This window comes from Tupaia chinensis, unplaced genomic scaffold (assembly GCF_000334495.1).
Source record: "Tupaia chinensis unplaced genomic scaffold, TupChi_1.0 Scaffold139466_1, whole genome shotgun sequence".
Lineage (NCBI taxonomy): Eukaryota > Metazoa > Chordata > Mammalia > Scandentia > Tupaiidae > Tupaia > Tupaia belangeri.
Genome location: NW_006199351.1, coordinates 242,681 through 261,487, shown reverse-complemented (window position 1 = coordinate 261,487; position 18,807 = coordinate 242,681). Strand labels below are relative to the sequence as shown.

At 38.7% G+C, this 18,807-nt stretch overlaps 1 pseudogene; it reads left to right on the top strand.

Moving 5' to 3' along the window:
• LOC102478387 (protein SET-like) overlaps nucleotides 1-18,536 on the top strand; it is a 65,560-nt pseudogene extending 47,024 nt beyond the window's left edge.
• The last annotated feature ends 271 nt before the right edge of the window (nucleotides 18,537-18,807 follow it).

The following is an 18,807-nucleotide window of genomic DNA, read 5'->3' as shown; positions in this document are numbered from 1 at the left end:
CTTTCCCTCCTCACTGTCTTTCTCTAGCAAGTGCACATATTATCTGGCAATAATGTGTGCGTGTGTGTGTGTGTGTGTGTATGTATGCATGTGTGTGTCTATGTGCGTTTATGTGTCTCCTGGGAGACAGCATTAATCTTTTCATGAAGGATTACCTTCATGTTCCAAGCACCTCCTACTAGGATCCCCTCCATAAATTCCCATATACACACATATATAGATAGAGAGAGAGAACCAATATTGCCATATAGTGATCATGTTTTGTCCAGAACTCAGAAGAGTTTCCCAGGTACTACTGTTTTAATGTGTCCTCACTAAAACTCATGCTGAAATTTGAGCTTTAGTATGGCAATGGGAGATGGTTGGAACATGGGGCAAGGTACCGAATGAATTGATACGATTTCTCAGGAAGGACCGAGTTCTCACTGGATTGGTTCTCATGAGAGCACGTTGATATAAAGCAATCCCAGGCACTTGCACATTTCTTTTTACACTGCCCATTCACCCTTTCACTTCTCTGCCATGTTGCTACACAGAACACAGCCCTCACCAGAAGCCAGTCAGAAGGCAACACCATGCTTTGTGGAGTTCTCAGCCTTCAGAATCATGAGTCAATTACATTTCTTTTCAAAAATCAATTGCCCAGCTTCAGGTATTCTGTTATAGCCACGGTCTTAATTCATTTAGTGTTTCTATTTTTAGTGTTTCTATAATAGAATACCTGAGACTGGGTGATTCGTATGAAAAGGGGTTGACTTGGTTCACAGTTCTGGTGGATGGAAAACTCCATCCACCAATCTTGGAAAAAAGCAAGATTGGTAGCCTCATCTGATGAGGTTCACGTGCTGCACCACAACATAGCAGAGAAGTAGAAGGGGAAGTGGGTGCGTGCAAAGAGAAACAAGCCAGCCGTTGGCTTACTTTCTAACAGCTCTCTCTGAGGGGAGCTGATCAGTTAGAGCTCACTCTCCCTCTCCAGGAAGACAGTATTAACATTCAAGAGGAATTGCCTCCACGATCCAAGCACCTCCCACTAGGAGCCACCTTCTAACATTACCAGACAAGCCGTTGAACTTCAACCTAAGCTTCAGTAAGGGCACTCAAACACTAAACAACACTAAATAGACTAGGACACTAGGAATTATGTTTTCCTGTTTGTGGAGGGATGTGTGAGATACAATATGTTCTTTACATTTTTTTTTTAATTGTCAGAGTGTGTGTGTGTGCTTTCCAGAGAAAGACAAAGAGACAGAGAGAGAGGGAGAGGGAAACCACCCCCAACAGGGCATGGTCACATTGCAATCCATTCTCCTCCATTTCTCCATCCTGTTGGGATTTGGTTCATGCAAGTAAATGTGCTCAGCATGTTTTTAAAAAGCAAGGGCCAGAATTTGAACCATAGTTGGCCATGTAGGATCCAGCTCCTTTAGCTATCAGGATATAGGCTGGCCCTATGCTTTTTACTTTGAAGAAGATGTGCTATCATATCTCAGACTGCTGAACTCAAATGTTTACCAATGAAGTAGGCCACTTTCTTCACAGTGTAAGTACCTTACCAGGACTTTCAGCATACTTGCTGCTTCATACTGGTCTTGTCAGGGAGACAGAATATATATGCTGGAAATTTGTGTTCTGCAGAATGTCAAGAGAGTTCAGCTGTCTTCAGAATATATTACACCTGAGGGCGGAGGGTTAATATAGATTTGGAACAAAACTATAGACCTATATTGTTTCTTGTCCCCAGTAAATGCAAACTGCTTATGATCCTCTCTTCCCATAGAAACAGAAAAGAATGCATTTGTCAGATCAATGACTGCTTACCATGTACTTGTACTGCGTTAATTTGTCTGGCTGAGACACCAGAAGATACAGGCACTGGTCATAGAGAGCAGGGGGAGGTGAAAAATCAAGCAACTCCTGTAAGAAATGATCACTCCGCAATCCCTTATCCTTCATTTCCCTCTCCTTTCTGGATTTTGGCCATGCACGTGCACACCTCTGGCATGTTTTTCAAGTTACCACATCCAGGACTCAAACCATGCAGTTAACCAGATGGGATTCGGCCACCTTAACCACTACACCAACAGCTGGTCCAATGTTATTTATTCTAATTGCATGTCTTACACTATGTATTCAGCACATTACCTGAGCCAGGATTCTATCGATTACTTAATTATTGCAAAATTAGTTCACTGTGCACCAGTATCAATCCTAGGGTAGGACCCCAAACACCTTTCTACTATATTTTGGGCAGTTTCTTTCTCTTGCACAAGTCTAGCAAGACAAAACACTATCACAAAACAACTTATATGAAGTAGGTTTATTACTTAGAGATAGGCAGCAAGGGACAACAGAAACCTAGGATCTATTATAAGTTGGTCTGCCAAGGTTCAGGAAAGCTACACAGGGTACACAGAGTCTCATCTCTGTGTGCCTCCCTTACACTACAGCTGAGAGACTCTGGAAAGCAGTCAACCATGTGTTTTATATCCCAGGGAAAGCAGAATTTGCTGCATCAAAATATTGTAGATACTGCTCTAGGAGGGACAAAACCAAAGCCTGGGCTATTCTAGCCAATTTCTCCTTATCTGAGATGTTGCATTCCCAGCACATTCCACAGTTATTCCTGAGAATTGCAAGCAAGATAGGGGGAAACTGGGTCAGTCCAAGGTCACTTGGAGAACTGTCCTGCAGTTATTACATGCCCAACATCTAACAGGGGTCCACATTGATGGTTTGACTTTCTAGGAGCCAAGATCAACTTAGGCACTATGTTCAATAGCTTTTATAATGTTTGTGTATTTATTTAGCCCAGGGAACTGTTATTTAGATAAATGGCTGTTGTTCTAACTAGAACAACCACGATTATGAATGCCTGCCATTGTTTTGAACAGTCTTTCTTCCTGTGGACCTGGCATATCCTTCAATGTAAGGGCTATGAGTCTGAAAACTGGCTCAAGACTGGAAACTGAATAAGGAATCGTGACTTAGATTGTGCAGCTTCCCTAGGTATTCTAATAATCCATCCTTAATTTCTTTTGATTATACCATTGAGCAGAGCCCTTATCAGCTGCCCATCTGTTTGACTCTTAAAGATACTGTGCTCTAATAATCACCTCCATATCCTTCTGAAGGTCAGACTTCTCGGCTGTCACTTTGTCTTTTTTAGTGAATACAATAATTGCATCTATCTGACAGCCACCTGTTTATTGCTTTAAGTTTTTCCCACATGTATGCTGTTATGAGCCCAACTCTATAATAATATCTTTTCCCATCAGCCCTAATCTACAGAGGACATTTTTATATTTACTGGTGCGATTGTCCCTATCACTAGCATATTTCTTACCATTTTGTATAAGGTATATTATTTTGGCCTTACTGTGAAGCATATTTATCTAGCAAGTTTTCCAATATTGCATAGTATATCCATAGTATGTTCACTTTAATAAATACTTTTAGTTTGCTGATTTATTTATTTTTTCCATAAGTAAAAGAGAGACAGTACCCTCAACAAAGTCTTGACACAGTGATTCACCTCCAGTTTCAGTCAGCTCCAGACCGGGTACATGTGCATACCTGAAGAACTGAGAGAGGTCTTCAGAAACAAACCTGGAACCTTCATATGTGGATTGGTCTTACAGAGCATTGCATTTGACTGCTGTGCCTCCATTCAACCCTCAAAATATTTTAATATCTTCCCCTATTGTCTACAATGTTGTGTCTGCAGTTTCTATCTCAGTTATAAATGTTATCATTTTTCCCATGATGAAACACGTTTACACGACAGCTAAGAGTCCTTGTGTGTGTGTATGTTTGTGTGTATGTATATATATACATATAGTATACATGTATATACTATATATATATATACATACACACAATATATATATAATACATATTATATATAGAGTACATATGTATATATGTAAACATCTGTCATGAAGCCAGAAAATACTCAGTTTTGACTTTGGAAGAATTTTTTTTCCTTTTATTTCCTTTGCTTTCTTTTCTTTTCTCTTCTTCTTTTGTTTCCTCTTTTCTTTTCTTTTTTGCTTTTATGCCAAAGGGAATGTGTGTGTGTGAAAGACGTGAGGGGGGGGGGGAAGAGCATGCCCATGGACCTGGTCACATTGCAATACATTTTCCTTCAACTCTCCTTTCTGTCAGGATGCGGGATCCACCTTAACTACTATGTCACAGGCTGGCCCATACAGATTCATTTTAATGTATATATTTTATACATGAGAGGCATAGAAAATTATGAGCTCAGTGAATGGTAAGATGGTTGTGGCTTAAATACCCTATCATGAAATAAAGGTAAAAGGGGATGAATGGGCTCAGTGCTCACATGATGGTTAGTAAGTGATTCTCTTTGAAAGCTGAATGAGACCAACATGACACTGAAAGGTGAAGGCAAGGAGTAAAACGGCATAGACGCAAACACTGTCTTATTTTGCAGATAAACTCCCTTAGTCAGAGCTGCTCTCAGAATCGATGTTCCGGGTATGGAGATTCTTGTTTTTTTTCTTTTCTCTGGTTACTTGAAGAGATTCCTAGGAAGGATTTCTAGGAAGGGAGACAATTACATTTCTACTGGAAAGGAATTTTCAGTAAAGTAAGTAAAGTCTTCTTTGCACTTGGTGGGGAGAAGAGACAAAGTTATGGAGACCATGATTTTGAGGCAACATTAAAGACCTCTCAGCATGTCAAAGCCCAAGTCTTCAGCGTATTGTTTTTTGAGCCCCAATAGCACATTAGGTTTATGTACACATGTAACTATAAGAATAGTGTCAACAGGAGATAGTATTAGATTTGACATACAATACTTACGTAAACGTTATGGTTAGTGTTAAGGATTGACAAATCAGGGAGAGTGTATAGATGTAGTGTCAATGGAAAAAATAAAAACCGTGAAATGTTGAAAGAGATTTATTCGGAGCCAATATGAGTGGTTGTGACCTAAGGAAACATAATTTCAAGAAGCCTTGAGAAATTGCTTCCCATACTGCTAGGTCATAGTATATATTTTATATATTTCAGGAAAGCAGATGTTATAAGCACAATTGTAAAATCAATACAAGGAGGTTATTCATTGGCTTGTCCCAAGAAGGTTGGTCATCTTGAAGTCTTACAGGACATACATAGATTCAGAGATTCTTTAGTTTATTGTTGGCTAAAAGAAGAAGACTTTGTTTAAAACTTGGAAACAAGGACCAGCAGATCGTATAATAGTTACGTTGGTGGACTCCCACGTAGTCGACCATGTTTCGAGTCCTGGACCAGGCAGCTTGAAACTCATGTCAGGTGCGTGTGTGTGCATGCCCAGAATCCTGAGAGGAGAATGGAGGAGAAGGGATTACAGCATGGGCATTACCCAGGGGGTGATTTCTCACTTTATGTCTGGCGAGTGCATGTGCCCTATAGCAAAATTCTCTCTTAAAAATAAAAAAAAAGAATAAAAAAACCCTCAGAGACAGCAGAAATGAAAGTTTAAGCCTAACCTCAACATAGATAAGGGCTTTTGCTGATCATGTGATGTTATGCCAGAGTTAGGATACAAGAAGTGGGCTACAATTACTGAGACAAGCTGATCTGTCTAGCAAGAGAACTTGCATATAGGTGCAGTCCTCTCCAGACCTCCTAGGAAGGAATTTTAGAACAAAGAAAAAGTAGCCCAAAGTCCTCAATGTACACCTTATTTTCAACAAGTTTTTTAATGCATTACAGAAAATGTGGAAAAGGTACTGGAAGCAAGAATAATACATTTAGGTGCCTTACAGACGGATCCACAAATCACTGGGCCCATTTCAATCTATAAAGTGAGAAATGTACACTCTGTTGCACTCATCAATGCTGTACACCCTTGAAATAGTTTTTAAAAGAAAGCTTGCACCTCACTTTCAAGGGCAACTACAAAAGACCCTTACCAATAACTATTAAGGTTTTGAAATTTTACCTTCTTCACAAGCTAACAAGTTACCCTGACACATTTTCTTGGAAGAAATAGACAATTTCTGGGTCAGAGACAAAAATCGTCATCACAGCACAGCAGGTAGCATGAGCTTCATACTTACATCTGCTCCCCTTGTTTAAGTGTCATATAACTAATACAGAGTAGTCTCAGTGGGTTCTGCTGCACACACAGTGAGTCTGTGTCATAGCTGGGGAACCCTGAGTTTAAGAAACTCTATTCCTTAAAGGGGAATGGTGATAAATCTGTCCAATGTTTGTCCCAAAGAAGACACTGCTTTTATAATCTTAGAGAGATAACAAATCTACCTTCTGAACAGGAGTGATGCACTATTTCTGTTTTCTAATGTTGTCCGCTCATACTAACATCCTTGAAAAAAGTCCAAACCAAAAGCTTTCAATGTATCTTTTCAAAAGGTATGCAGAAATGTGAAAGATTCATGGAAGACTGTCTTTCCTAATAGTGGCTATGTCATTCATGAACAGTTTGTTCCAGATAAATTTTCCCCTGATTGAAAACCTACCAAACTTTACTGGGTCAGACAGTAGGATGTGACAAATGGCACTTGCTTTCAGGGGACACACATTTAAAAAACATAAACACTGATTTTGCATGTTATCTCACAAGCCTTCACAAATTTTTAAATACCTATTACTACTCATTTCTACAAAATCTGATACCAGAATGAGCAGAGATGCCCATTCCAGACAACCAGAAGTTAGGTCTGTGCCACTAACTGCTCAACAAAAATCAATCTTTGGAGATAAGAAATGGTGACTAAAGAAAATAATTTATTTGGGACCAGCAGTTAGCGTAATGGCTATGTCGCTGGACTACCATGTAGTTGACCACGATTCAAGTCCCGAACCCAGTGGCTTAAATTCATGCTGGGTGCGTTTGCGTGCGTGCCCAAGAGCCTAAGAGGAGAATGGAGGAGAAGGGATTGTGGTGTGGCCATCCCCTGGGGGGTGATTTCTAGCTTTCTGTCTCTCTGTCTCTCTCAGGCTTTCTGGCAAGCACACAGGTCCTAAAGCAAAAAGCTCTCAAAAGAGAGAGAGAGAGAGAGAGAGAGAGAGAGAGAGAGAGAAAGAAAGAAAAGAATTTATTTTAATGAGGCAGAGGGAGAGTGAAGACTAGAAACTGTAACCATCTCCACTGTTCTAGATGAGATGTATAACTTCTATAGAGAAAGGGGTCAATGTGACCATATATCTAGAAACAAGGGGCAAACTCTAAGGAGGCCTGTTCATTATCTTAAACAAGAAACCAGTAAGCAAATCAGTGCTTGATGGACAGTTCTCACTTGGGACATGAAGGGCAGGATGACTTGTTTCTGTTCTCTGCAAGGCACTTAAAGATAAAAAATGATAAATAAGGCAGAAAAAGCAAAATGGAGTCAATGAAGACAACTCTTAGATCCTTGTTTAGAAATCTTTGTGTGGCTTTGCAATGCTTATGTTGATAAAGTCTTCTTAGCTGGTATATGGTAGGGGGTTAATAGAGTGTTTCCCTTCCTTATCGCCATAGCTCTGTATGTGTAAAGACATAACAAGGTAGTGTTAACTCCCATTCTTGATCCATTGCGAGGGAGAATTTAAAGACTGATTTTCCTAATAGATGATGTGCTAAGATGGACTCTAAGACTAAGTATAATATAGGTTAATTCTGATTCTCTTATGGCTCGGTTACAATTCTTATCCTTCACTAATAAGAAAAAGTAAAGGGGGATCAGCCAATGGCATAATGGTTACGTAGCAGGATTCCCATGTCGTCAACCGTGGGTTTGAATCCCAGAGCCAGCAGCTTAAAACCCATCAGGTGAGTGCATGCACGTGCAAAATCCTGAGAGGAGAATGGAGGAGAAGGGATTTCAGCATGACTATCCCATCCTGGGGGTGATTTCTCATTTTCTGTCTCTCTGTCTCTCTCTGTATCATGGGCAAGTGCACATGCCCTATAGAAAAAAATCTCTCTCTAAAAAATAGAAATAGAAGAAAAAGTAAAGGAAGCAAAAATGATGAATTTTGTAATATAAGCATCTTATAGTAATGTGGTTTTATGGACTTCTTTCCAGGACTTTTTCTGGCTTCAAAATGAAGCTGGGCTGTGTCACATGGACTCACACATCAGACAACTTTCTGGAAAAGGGAGGGGGATTAAGCTGTCTCTCTGCATAATGGGTTGGAGCCATAGGCCTGAGACATAAGATAAAATAACCATCACATCAGTTGCTGTCACATTTTTCTGGATTGAGCCTTGAGTTTACCAAATTATAGCTTCTTCCTGGTTCCTTAACTATGTGAAGAACTGGTAGAGGCAACAAGAGAGCCTCCCTCCTCAAAACTGCTAAAAAAAAATCAGCTACCACCACCATCATTAACAGCCGGATCTACCTCATTGAATTTACTTGGAGTTGGCAAAAGCAGTAAATCTACTTCCTATAGATAGTAGTTTATAAAGAACCATCCAATCTTTTTTTTCTGATTTTGGCTCAAGGGTTAGAATTCTAAACTATTTACTCTCTGCCTAAGTGCTATAGGGCACGTACACTCACCAGAAAGACAGAGAGAGACAGAGAGACAGAAAGCAAGAAATCTCCCGTCAGGGGAAAAACATATCTCCTGTAATTACAACACACATTACACACATTGCCATGCTGCAATCCCTTTTCTCTCGGGATCTTCAGCACGCACACACATGCACCTGGCATGATTTTAAGCTACTGGGTCCAGGACTTGACCTGTAGTTGACTACATGGGAGTCCAGTAACATAGCCATTACACGAACTGCTGGTCCCCCAAACGATCTTTGTTCCCTCCTTTCTTTTTCTTTTCTTTTTCTTTTTTCTTCTTTCTTTCTTTCTTTCTTTCTTTCTTTCTTTCTTTCTTTCTTTCTTTCTTTCTTTCTTTCTTTCTTTCTTTCTTTTTTTTTCATGCATAGGATCCATGTCCTCAGCAAGGTCATGCTTAAAATTTTCATCTTAACATAAGGGACAGACAGGGATATTGCTTCATTAAGTTAAAAATGAAACTCTGGGAAAAAGATACTTCTAAACCAATTAATGTCAGTCTTCATTTAAATTAGCTCTGGCATTTTAGAAACACTATAGATGACTTTTGATTTGGCCAATTTCTGGAATATTTTAGTTTAACTGGTATATGGGAGTTTTTAAGTTTTTTTGTTTGTTTGTTTGCTTTACGGATACATGCTCTGACTTCATATTTGTAAATACAGTATTCTTAATGGCAATGACTTATTTGCAAAAGATTAATATTCTTTATAACAAATAAATTAATCTTGCTTATAATCTGTTTTACTATCGAAAATTTTATACGCACACACACACACATATAAAACAGTTACTGAGGAAAGACTAGAACTAAGCATTCATTCAACTTTAAGTTATGAACTTTCTAATTTATGTGAATCCTTTGAGGCCTGTGTCCAAACTCATATGAAATTATTCATCTTTGCAAATATTTACTCTTGTCCATGCTTTATAAAACCAACATTTTGGATAAGATAGAAATGGAGAAAATTGAATCAAACTATATTTTAAGTTTTTTTTGTCAAATGATAATGTTTTCAGGAATAGATTGGTGGACCGAGGCAGATTTCCTGTGCTGTTCTGCGCAACTGCTATGTCTGTTTATTGTCATTGCCTACCAGCAAACACCCATCAAATTGGATTTGGGCATGTGGTTAGGATTTACTAATGTTTTACCAGTCTTTGATCAGAATCATGAGCACATTAGTAACATTTTTCTAGTTGAGAAAGATAAGCCTTTACCCAAGGGTACCGCATCTTTTAGGGTAGTTATTAATGGATTACTGGAAGTCTGTATAAGAAATCCTGCTTTATAGATACTCAAAACATTTTGAAAATAAAAACCTGGTTTCCAAAAAATATATCATGAGATAAATGCAAATTAAATTCAAATTCAAATTACAACAAAGAGCCTATTTAGAAACCTCTTGTATGATAAATGGGTTTTCATTTTGTTTTGCTTGTTTCTTTTGTTCTTCCTTAGAATGCCTAACTTTAATAGCCAAACCAGATTTTTTTTAAGAGAAATTTTTGCTAAAGAGTGCATGTACTTGTTGGAGAGACAAATACCCCCCCACCCCCCAGGGAGGATGGCTACACTGCAATCCCTTCTCCTTCATTCTCCTATTGGGATTTTTGGGTATGCACACACGTGTGCCCGGCTTGAGTTTTAAGTCGCCCGGCCCAGAACTGGAACCGTGGTCAACTACATGAGAGTCCAGCAACATAACCATTATGTCATCTGCTGGTCCCAATAGCCAAATCAGTTTTAACTGTGATAGAGATCTGTTTACTTCATTTAGCAGAAAGCAATGCAAATGAATATTAGTTGTATTTTCTATATTAATAGGCAAGTTTACAAGTCATAATATCTGTCCTATATTGTTCCTTTTTTAAATATTCATCTGATACTCCTTCAAATACGAGAGGAAACACAGAGTTCCATTTATCCACAAACACAAATGTTTGCTAAAAAAAAAAAAATTTGAGGCCAGCAGTTGGCATGGTGGTTAAGGTGCTCAGTCACCATATGGCCAACTGTGGTTCTAGTGTGGGATCTCACTTTCCCTTTCTCTCTCTCTGGTGCCAAAAAAAATTTGAGGCCAGCAGTTGGCATGGTGGTTAAGGTGCTCAGTCACCATATGGCCAACTGTGGTTCTAGTGTGGGATCTCACTTTCCCTTTCTTTCTCTCTGGTGCCATATAGCAAATTTAAAATGATAATAATAAATAAATAAAATTAAATGAATAATTTTTTTAAATTGAGACATTTTGTTAATGTTTGAGATGGTATGATTTACTCAAGGTCACATAGTCATTCTATTTAAGAGCCTGGATTCTCTCCTAGGTCTGGCTGCCTCTAAAGTCTGTTCTCTTTTGGCTAATCTCCATCTGTCAAACTTTCCTATCTTATCAGAATTGTCACTTCCCTTCTCTTATTATATTCATACATGGTTTAAGTTCAGAAAGAAATCAGATAGGTTTTTATAAAGGATATTTTCAAGATACATTGCTTTTATGTTGTTTAATCTTGTTTGACATATTTCAATCAGTCCTTTATCCTATATATTTCCCTCAAATTTATCTAGGTTATTTACTTTCAAACCTCAATGTGCCTAACTGATAAGAATGGAAGGAGATACTTATTTATCTTTTTATATTAAAAAATAATAGAATGCATTTGACTTAAACCACAAATTTTTATTTAATGCAAATGCTACAGCATAGGTATAATAACCAACTTGATATCAGCAGCCAAAAAATTAAAAGGTATAGTTTTTTTTAAGTGCAGCTCTGATCTCCATTCATCAGCTTACTTGCGGACTCTGTGCTTGTCTGTCAAATGGGAGAAGCAGAGGAGACATTAGGGAAAATCAATAAGTGTTACAGAGTGTTCCAAAAAGCACTTAGTGCTTCATTTACTGCAAAGTGAAAAATTGACAGCAGGACCAAAACAAGATTGCAAGATGTGGTCTGAATTAGATCCAAACACATCTAACCCCTCAGAATGCTATTGACCAGGCTACTAGTGAGTAAATATTTACTGAGCACTTACTAGGGAGAGTCCCTGGCTGGGTTGACAAGGTTAGTCCCTGTCCTTCAAGATCTAATTATCTAGAAGGGGACTAGCCAAGGTGCCAGATAGGAACATTGATGAGTCTTTTGTTCCCAGGGTTCTCATGGTTGAGCTTGAAGGATATATCCAACAGAGAAAGAAAATGGAGAGAAAGAAGGGTTAAATCCATGCTAGAAAAAATGTCACTAAATTGGGAAGAAGGATGAGTGACTTATGTAATCTCTTGGAAAGTTTTCTCTGAATGTAGAATGGTTCAATGTCCCCAAATGGTACTTTTATCCTAAAACTCTGTTTTCCAAACTTTTCTACAAATCTGGGAATCACTTTTGGCCCCATCTCAACCCCCTGTGATTCTGTTGAAATGGATCTATAAAGCTGCATTATAAACAAGTGCTCTCTTGGGCCAGAGGGTGGCATGGTGGTTAAGGCGGCTTTATACCACATGGCTGACTGTGTGATTTGAGTCCTAGTGGCTTAAAAAAATCACACTCTCTCTGTCTCTCTCTGGCAAGCACAGGGGCCTTATAGCAAATAAAAAATTAATTAATTAACAAAAAAGAATCTACTTTATAGAAGTGTAATTGGCATATAGTAACTGCACATATTTTTTAAAAAAGAAATTCTGATGAAGGTGCTTTTTGAAAGGCACTCTGAGAAATATTGGCTTAATTAGTATTTATTGCTCTTGAAAAGTAACGCATTCCACTCATACACTTTGGTGCAAAAGAAGTATTTAAAAACTGAATTCCATTCCAGATTTAAAATTCAACAGAGTATAAACTCTGTGGGGAGTGTTTTCATTTTCTGTTCTGTTCAGTGATGTGTGCCCAGCACCTAAAAGTGGCTTTTACACAGTCCATGTCCTCACACTAGTTGACGACTTACTGAATAAACTCAAGGAATAAGGACATTATGTCTCCTACTCTTGCATGTCTCCCATATCTCCTAAAACAATCTTATGACCAAATGGAATCTGCAAATAATGTGATAGTGGGATACTGCTGATAATAGTAGAGAGGACAGTTCTGAAATTCATTTGAAACTGCAAGAAGAAAGGGTGACTAAAAAGAGGACAGAGTCTAACCTCCTTCCCCTCAACACAGGGCTATCAGAATCGTGGGTACCCATACTGATTGGCCTCTGAAGCTTTGGTTGTTCCCGCTGATGAAAGATGGCATTGTTAGAGTTGCAGTATGGTAATAATTAGAGGATGAGGGGAGGCACTGATGAGGAAATATATATGAAGCAAGATTGATGCTTTCTTCTTCTCTTCCTCCCTTATTTTCTGAGCTTTCACCGTGCATGTGGGGACATATAATCACATTTTGTCTACCAGCAGATGGTGAAGTTATGGAATCAAATATATCAGGCTCACAGTCCTGGCTCAGTTCTTTTCAGCTTTGTGTGGAATTATATGTCCTTTCATTCAGTCTCTAAATGCTGATTGGCTACTATATTAGCAGAAGTGAGACCTTACATGTGTTAGCAACCTCACAAGCTGAGAAAAATAAATAAATAAACAAGCCAGTCTGTGGTACGCAATGCTGATGATTTCTATAAGGGCTGCTGCCATCAAGAAATGTTTCCAATGGATTAGACTCATCCCCTGTGGAGACACCATCTGTTCCTGCCTTTGCTCCTGAGAATGATAATTGTTCTAGGGACACTACAATGGCTCCTCCCAGCCATTTCTAGATCTAGGCATGTTCCCTTCAAGAGCTGCGTATCTTCAGGGGCTGAGGTATAGAGATCGTAATAATGGTATTTGGAGTTTAATAAATGGAATGCATAGTAATGTGTGTTGTAATTACAGGAGATATGTTTTTCCCAGTTACTAAGTCTCATATGAAGGATGAAGGGGAGAAATGGAATGTAATATAGTCAATAAATTGTGTTTATGTAGCTGTATTCTGACACTTTTTGAATGCATTGCCTCTAAGAAATATTGGAACAAAGTTGTTCGTATAGGCTTTCCATAGCATGGAGTGGAACTTCTCTTAGCAGATGTAGGGTGTCAAAGAAGGGTTCCTTCCATAGAAAATGAGATGTGCACTGTGAATGTGGCTTTCCACCAGTTAAGGAGTCTCATGCCAAAGCTTAGTAGAACATTTCCTTGATACCTATCGCAGAAGATAGTTTTGTTGAAATCAGATTTGGAGGTGACACAGGCGGTAGCTCCAGTTCTCACAAAACAGGGCTTGGTCTCCTGTGATTTCCTTTTTGATAGCTACCTGGGGGCAACCATCTACTTCAAAATAATTATACCATTTGCAGAGTACTTGATTTACCATGCCATCTTCACACATTTTGTGTTTTGAGCCCCAAAATGAACTTAAGAGATTGGATTTATTGTGCTTTATATAATACAAAAGGGAAGCTCAGAGACATTACAGAAAATTTCAAAACAACACTGCCAGCAAGTGGCAGAGCAGACACCAAACATATCTTATTCCAAATCCTGTACTTTTCTCACAATAGCACCTGATGATTATTGCAATGAAAGAGAATAAAAGCTCAGATTTTAAGCAGGTGGTTTGGATGGAATGTGCTGGAGTCTTTCCCACACTGACATTTGGATGCTTATACAAATTAAGCAGTCACTTGGGTGGTTTGATTTAAAGCAGAGGTCCTCAGAGCAGCAGCAGCAGCACCTGGGAGCGTATTATAAATGCAGCATCTGAGGCCCCATCCCAAAGCTACTGGATCAGAAAATCTGGGGAAAGAGCCCAGAAATCTATATTTTAAATGGTCCTTCAGGTAATTCTTACGGATGTTATGGCTTGAGAAACTCTGACTCATGGATATGGTCTCACTAAGTTCCTTCCCTTATTTTCTTTCTCCCAAAATGGAGTCATTAGTTTGAAGGCATTTTCTCATGAATAATAAACACTTCCTTGTCATTTAGTGCAGGGATTTTTAAACCCTATGAAGAAGGAGCCACACAGCAGGAGATGAGTGGCAGGCAAGCTAGTGAAGCTTCTTTTGTATTTATAGCTGTTTCTCATTGCTTGTATTACTGTGTGAGCCCTGCCTTCTGTCAGATCTGTGGTGGCATTAGATGCCCATAGGAGTGCAAACCCTTTTGTGAACTGCACACATGATGGACCTAGGTTGTGCACTCCTTATGAGTCTAATGCCTGCTGATCCGAGGTGGCGCTGAGGTGGTTATGCTAACATTGGGGAGTGGTTGCAAATACTGGCCAATATTAGCAGAGATCTTTGGCTGTACTAAGACCATAATAAATCAATTGTTTTCAGACGCATATCAAAACCCTATAAGAGAGTGGCAAGTGATAATTAAGCTGCATCTGAGGACAGTCTTGAAATCAGAATTCAACAATTATTTCAGTCTACATGTGATCTGACCATTCTTTTATTTACCACATCAGTGTGTGCCTCTTTCCCACATTGTACACTTGTCTCAGTTGCAATTTTGGTAAGCCCACAGGTTAACCCGAGTCAAAATGAGTAAAAAACAAATGTCAGTGAAGAGCTTCTTTGAAAGGGGGCAAAGGCCCAATGATAAGACAGCAGAAGACTTGAATATTACCAACAAGAAGAAAGCTGCATTTAGAAGAAATTGTCAAGAGCTCTTCTTAAATTACAGGTTCATTGCAATAGGTGGTTCGCATTCTCCAAGCCTGATTTGTATAATATGTGGTGACCAGCTATCCAACAAAGCCATGAAACCTTCAAAATATGGAGACCAAGCACCCTGCATTAAAAGATAAGGCTTTGGAATTTTTCAAAAGTAAATGTGCACACAAAGAACAGACGCAGTTATTAAAGGCCACCAACTTCGTCATATGTGTCTGCATGGAGAACATCATTCTTAGTGGCTAACTTCATTGCTAAAGTTAAGAAGCCTTTTACTATTGATGAAGAGTTGATCTTGCCTGCTGCTAAGGACACTCGTCATAAACTTTTAGGAGAGCCTGCAGTTCAAAAGGTGGCCCATGTTCCTCTTTTCAGCTAGCACTCTAATTAGATGAACTGATGAAATAGCGGAGGATATTGAGGCACAATTGTTAGAGATGATTAATGAGTCACCATGGTATGTAACTCAGGTTGATGAGTCTGTAGACAAGGCAACAAAGCTTGTTCTTGTGTAATATATTTTTCAGAAGGTTGGGCATGAGGATATGCTATGTGCTAACCAATACTACAGCTGCAGAACTCTTCAAGTCTTTGATGATTACATATCGGGAAGACTGAATTGGCCATTTCCTGTCAGTATATGCATGGACAGAGCAGCTGCCATGACTGGACGGCTTTCTGGTTTCACTACTTGTGTCAAAGAGGTCGCTACTGAATGTGAGCCGACACTGTGTCATCCATAGAGAAATGCTGGCTAACTGAAACATATCATTTGAGCTTAACAATGTTTTGCAGGATGCGATTAAAATTATCAACCACATTAAAGTGCACGCCCTTTGCTCACATCTGTTCAAGCAGCTCTGTGAGGCGATGGACACAGCACACTTGTCTTCTCTTATATACAGAAGTGAGATGGCTTTCTAAAGATAGATCACTGTCCATGGTTTTTCAGCTATGAGAGCCATGCCAGAGATTTCTTTTAGGAAAATAGTCACCATTGGCAGCACAAAACTTGCTTACTTGTGTGACATACTCAACCTGCTCAATGAACTCAACTTGCCACTTCAGGGGAGAATGACAACTGTGTTAAAGTTGGCAGATAAGGATTTGATTGCATTGTAAAGGTGTTAAGTGAAAACTTGATCCAATTATAGAGAAGTGGGAATTTGGGGAGAACATTAGTGATTGGTTGATTAGGGTGCAGCCCCCTTAAATGAGTTCCAGTGGGTTTAGAAGGGAAGGAAATGAGGCAGGAAGATGCCACATGATTATAGACCACTCTCTATTCAAAGTTCTCCCTTCTGCCATTTTGTAATGCCATTGGACTTTCCAGGCACCATATTTGTGAGTCAATAAAACTATCTTTCTTTATAAATCACTTAGTCTCAGGTGTTTCTGTTAGCAACATAAAAATGAACAAAAACATGGTACTTGTTTGATGGAGATTACTGAATGTGTGTGGGTTAACTCTTATAAGGTCTAAAATTTAGCACTCAAGGAGACTCCATGGTTTTGGAGGAATTAATAGTTGAGTACAAAGCAACAGCTAAGAGGAGGTTGCTTTCATAAAGCCCAACTTGCACAGAATGAACCTGCTTCATGCTGTTTTCCGATCCACAGCTTATTTCATGAGTATTTCCCAGAAATTTAATTGCAACAACCAAAAGCTTTACTGGGTAGTGTTTAATTTTGTTTTTCTGCTGGTATAACTACCACAGACTGGGTAATTTAGAAAAAAATAAAGTTTTATTAAGCTCACAGTTCTCAAGGTCCAAGGTTAAGAAGCCTCATCTAGTAAGGACTTTTTTTTTTTTGTTTTGTTTTGTTAGTGGAATCTCTCTGTAGAGTTTTTAGGTGGCACAAGGAATCACATGATGAGAGGGTAAAAGTGCATGTTAACTGTGGTCTCTCTCCCTCCTATTAAAAAGCCACTAGTGTTCACTTATAGGACCCATTCTGTCAACTTTATGTAATCCTAATTACCTCTCAAAGGCCCCGTATTCTTAATATTGGGTTGTTGTAAAAGTCATGACACATTTTTGTATAGAAAAACAGAAAAAGATATGTCATGACTTTTCTGACAACCCAATACTACAGTTGGATTAAATTTCTGCCCTCTTAATATACTCATAATAGCAATCAAATTTGAACATATAGCACATTTGAAAGTAACTCATTTAAACCATAGCAGGTAGACATCACCTGGATCATCATTTTTGTCCATTTAACATTTGCAATCGTTTCTTAAAGAAATTGGGTTAAATGATAATTTAAATGAAATAAGTTATTAAAGAGTAGCATAATTCCTTAATGAAATTAACTTCATAAGCATAAAAAATATTGCTATATATAAAATGACAAAGATAAACAAGGCTAGATACTATTTAAAGCAATGAAGGCAGATTTTGTTTAATAACAACTATTGTGACATGGGAAAGAATCCACTGTTACCTGAGCTTGACTATGATGAAACAAAAGGCAAGAGACTGGTGGAGGAGGCAGCTCAGGGAGAGTTGGCTGCAAGCTGGAACGCCAGAGCAAGTGAGGGAACCAGAGCAGAGCCACCCGCTGCCCACTGCTGCTTCCCCTCCAGAAAGAGCAACAAGAAGCAATTGAACATATTAATGAAGTATGAAATGAAATTTAAAGACTTAATGAACAAGCCAGTGAGGATATTTTGAAAGTACAACAGAAATATAACAACTTTCACAAACCATTTTTTAGGAAGAGATCAGAATTGATGGCCAAAATCTCAAATTTTGGGGTAACAACTTTTGTCCACCATCCTTAAGTGTCTGTAATGCTTGGGAAAGAGGATGAAGAAGTGCTGCATTATTTGACCAGAGCTGAAGTGACAGAATTTGAAGATATTAAATCAGGTTACAGAATAGATATTTTATTTTGACAAAAATCCTTACTTTGAAAATAAAGTTCTCTTCAAAGAATTTCATCTGAATGATACCGGTGATCTATCTTCAAAATCCACTGAAATCAAATGGAAATCTGGAAAGGATTTGACAAATTGTTCAAGTCAATTGCAGGGCAAAGTCAGTAGGAAGAGGCAGCATGAGGAATCAGAGAACTTTACTTGGTTTACTGAAGATTCTGATGCAGGAACAGATAAGTTGGGGGAAGTCATCAAAAATGACATTTGATCAAATCCGTTACAGTACTACGTGGTCCCCGATACAGACGATGAAGAAGGAGAAGGAGAAGCTGATGATGATGAAAAAGAAGAGGAAAATATTGGAAGATATTGATGAAGGGTATGAGGATGAAGCTGGAGAAGATGAAGATGATGATGAAGGGGAGGAAGGAGAGGAGGATGAAGGAGAAGATGACTGACAGAACACTAATGGATTCCAATCCTCCTTTTTAAAATTTTTCTCCAGTCCCTGGGAGCAGTCTTTTTTCTTTTTTTCCTACCCTCCTCCCTTTTGCACTCAGTCATCCTGTTCTTGAGATCTCTTTTCTCTACACCTTGGTTCTCAGCTTATTTTAGGAGGAAAAACCTTGAGCAGAATACAATGGGAAAAGAATCTCTACCCTTTTCTGTTTCGAATTCATTTTTATCCCTTGTCCCAACAAAAAATGTTTGTGCTCCATGGGAAAAGAA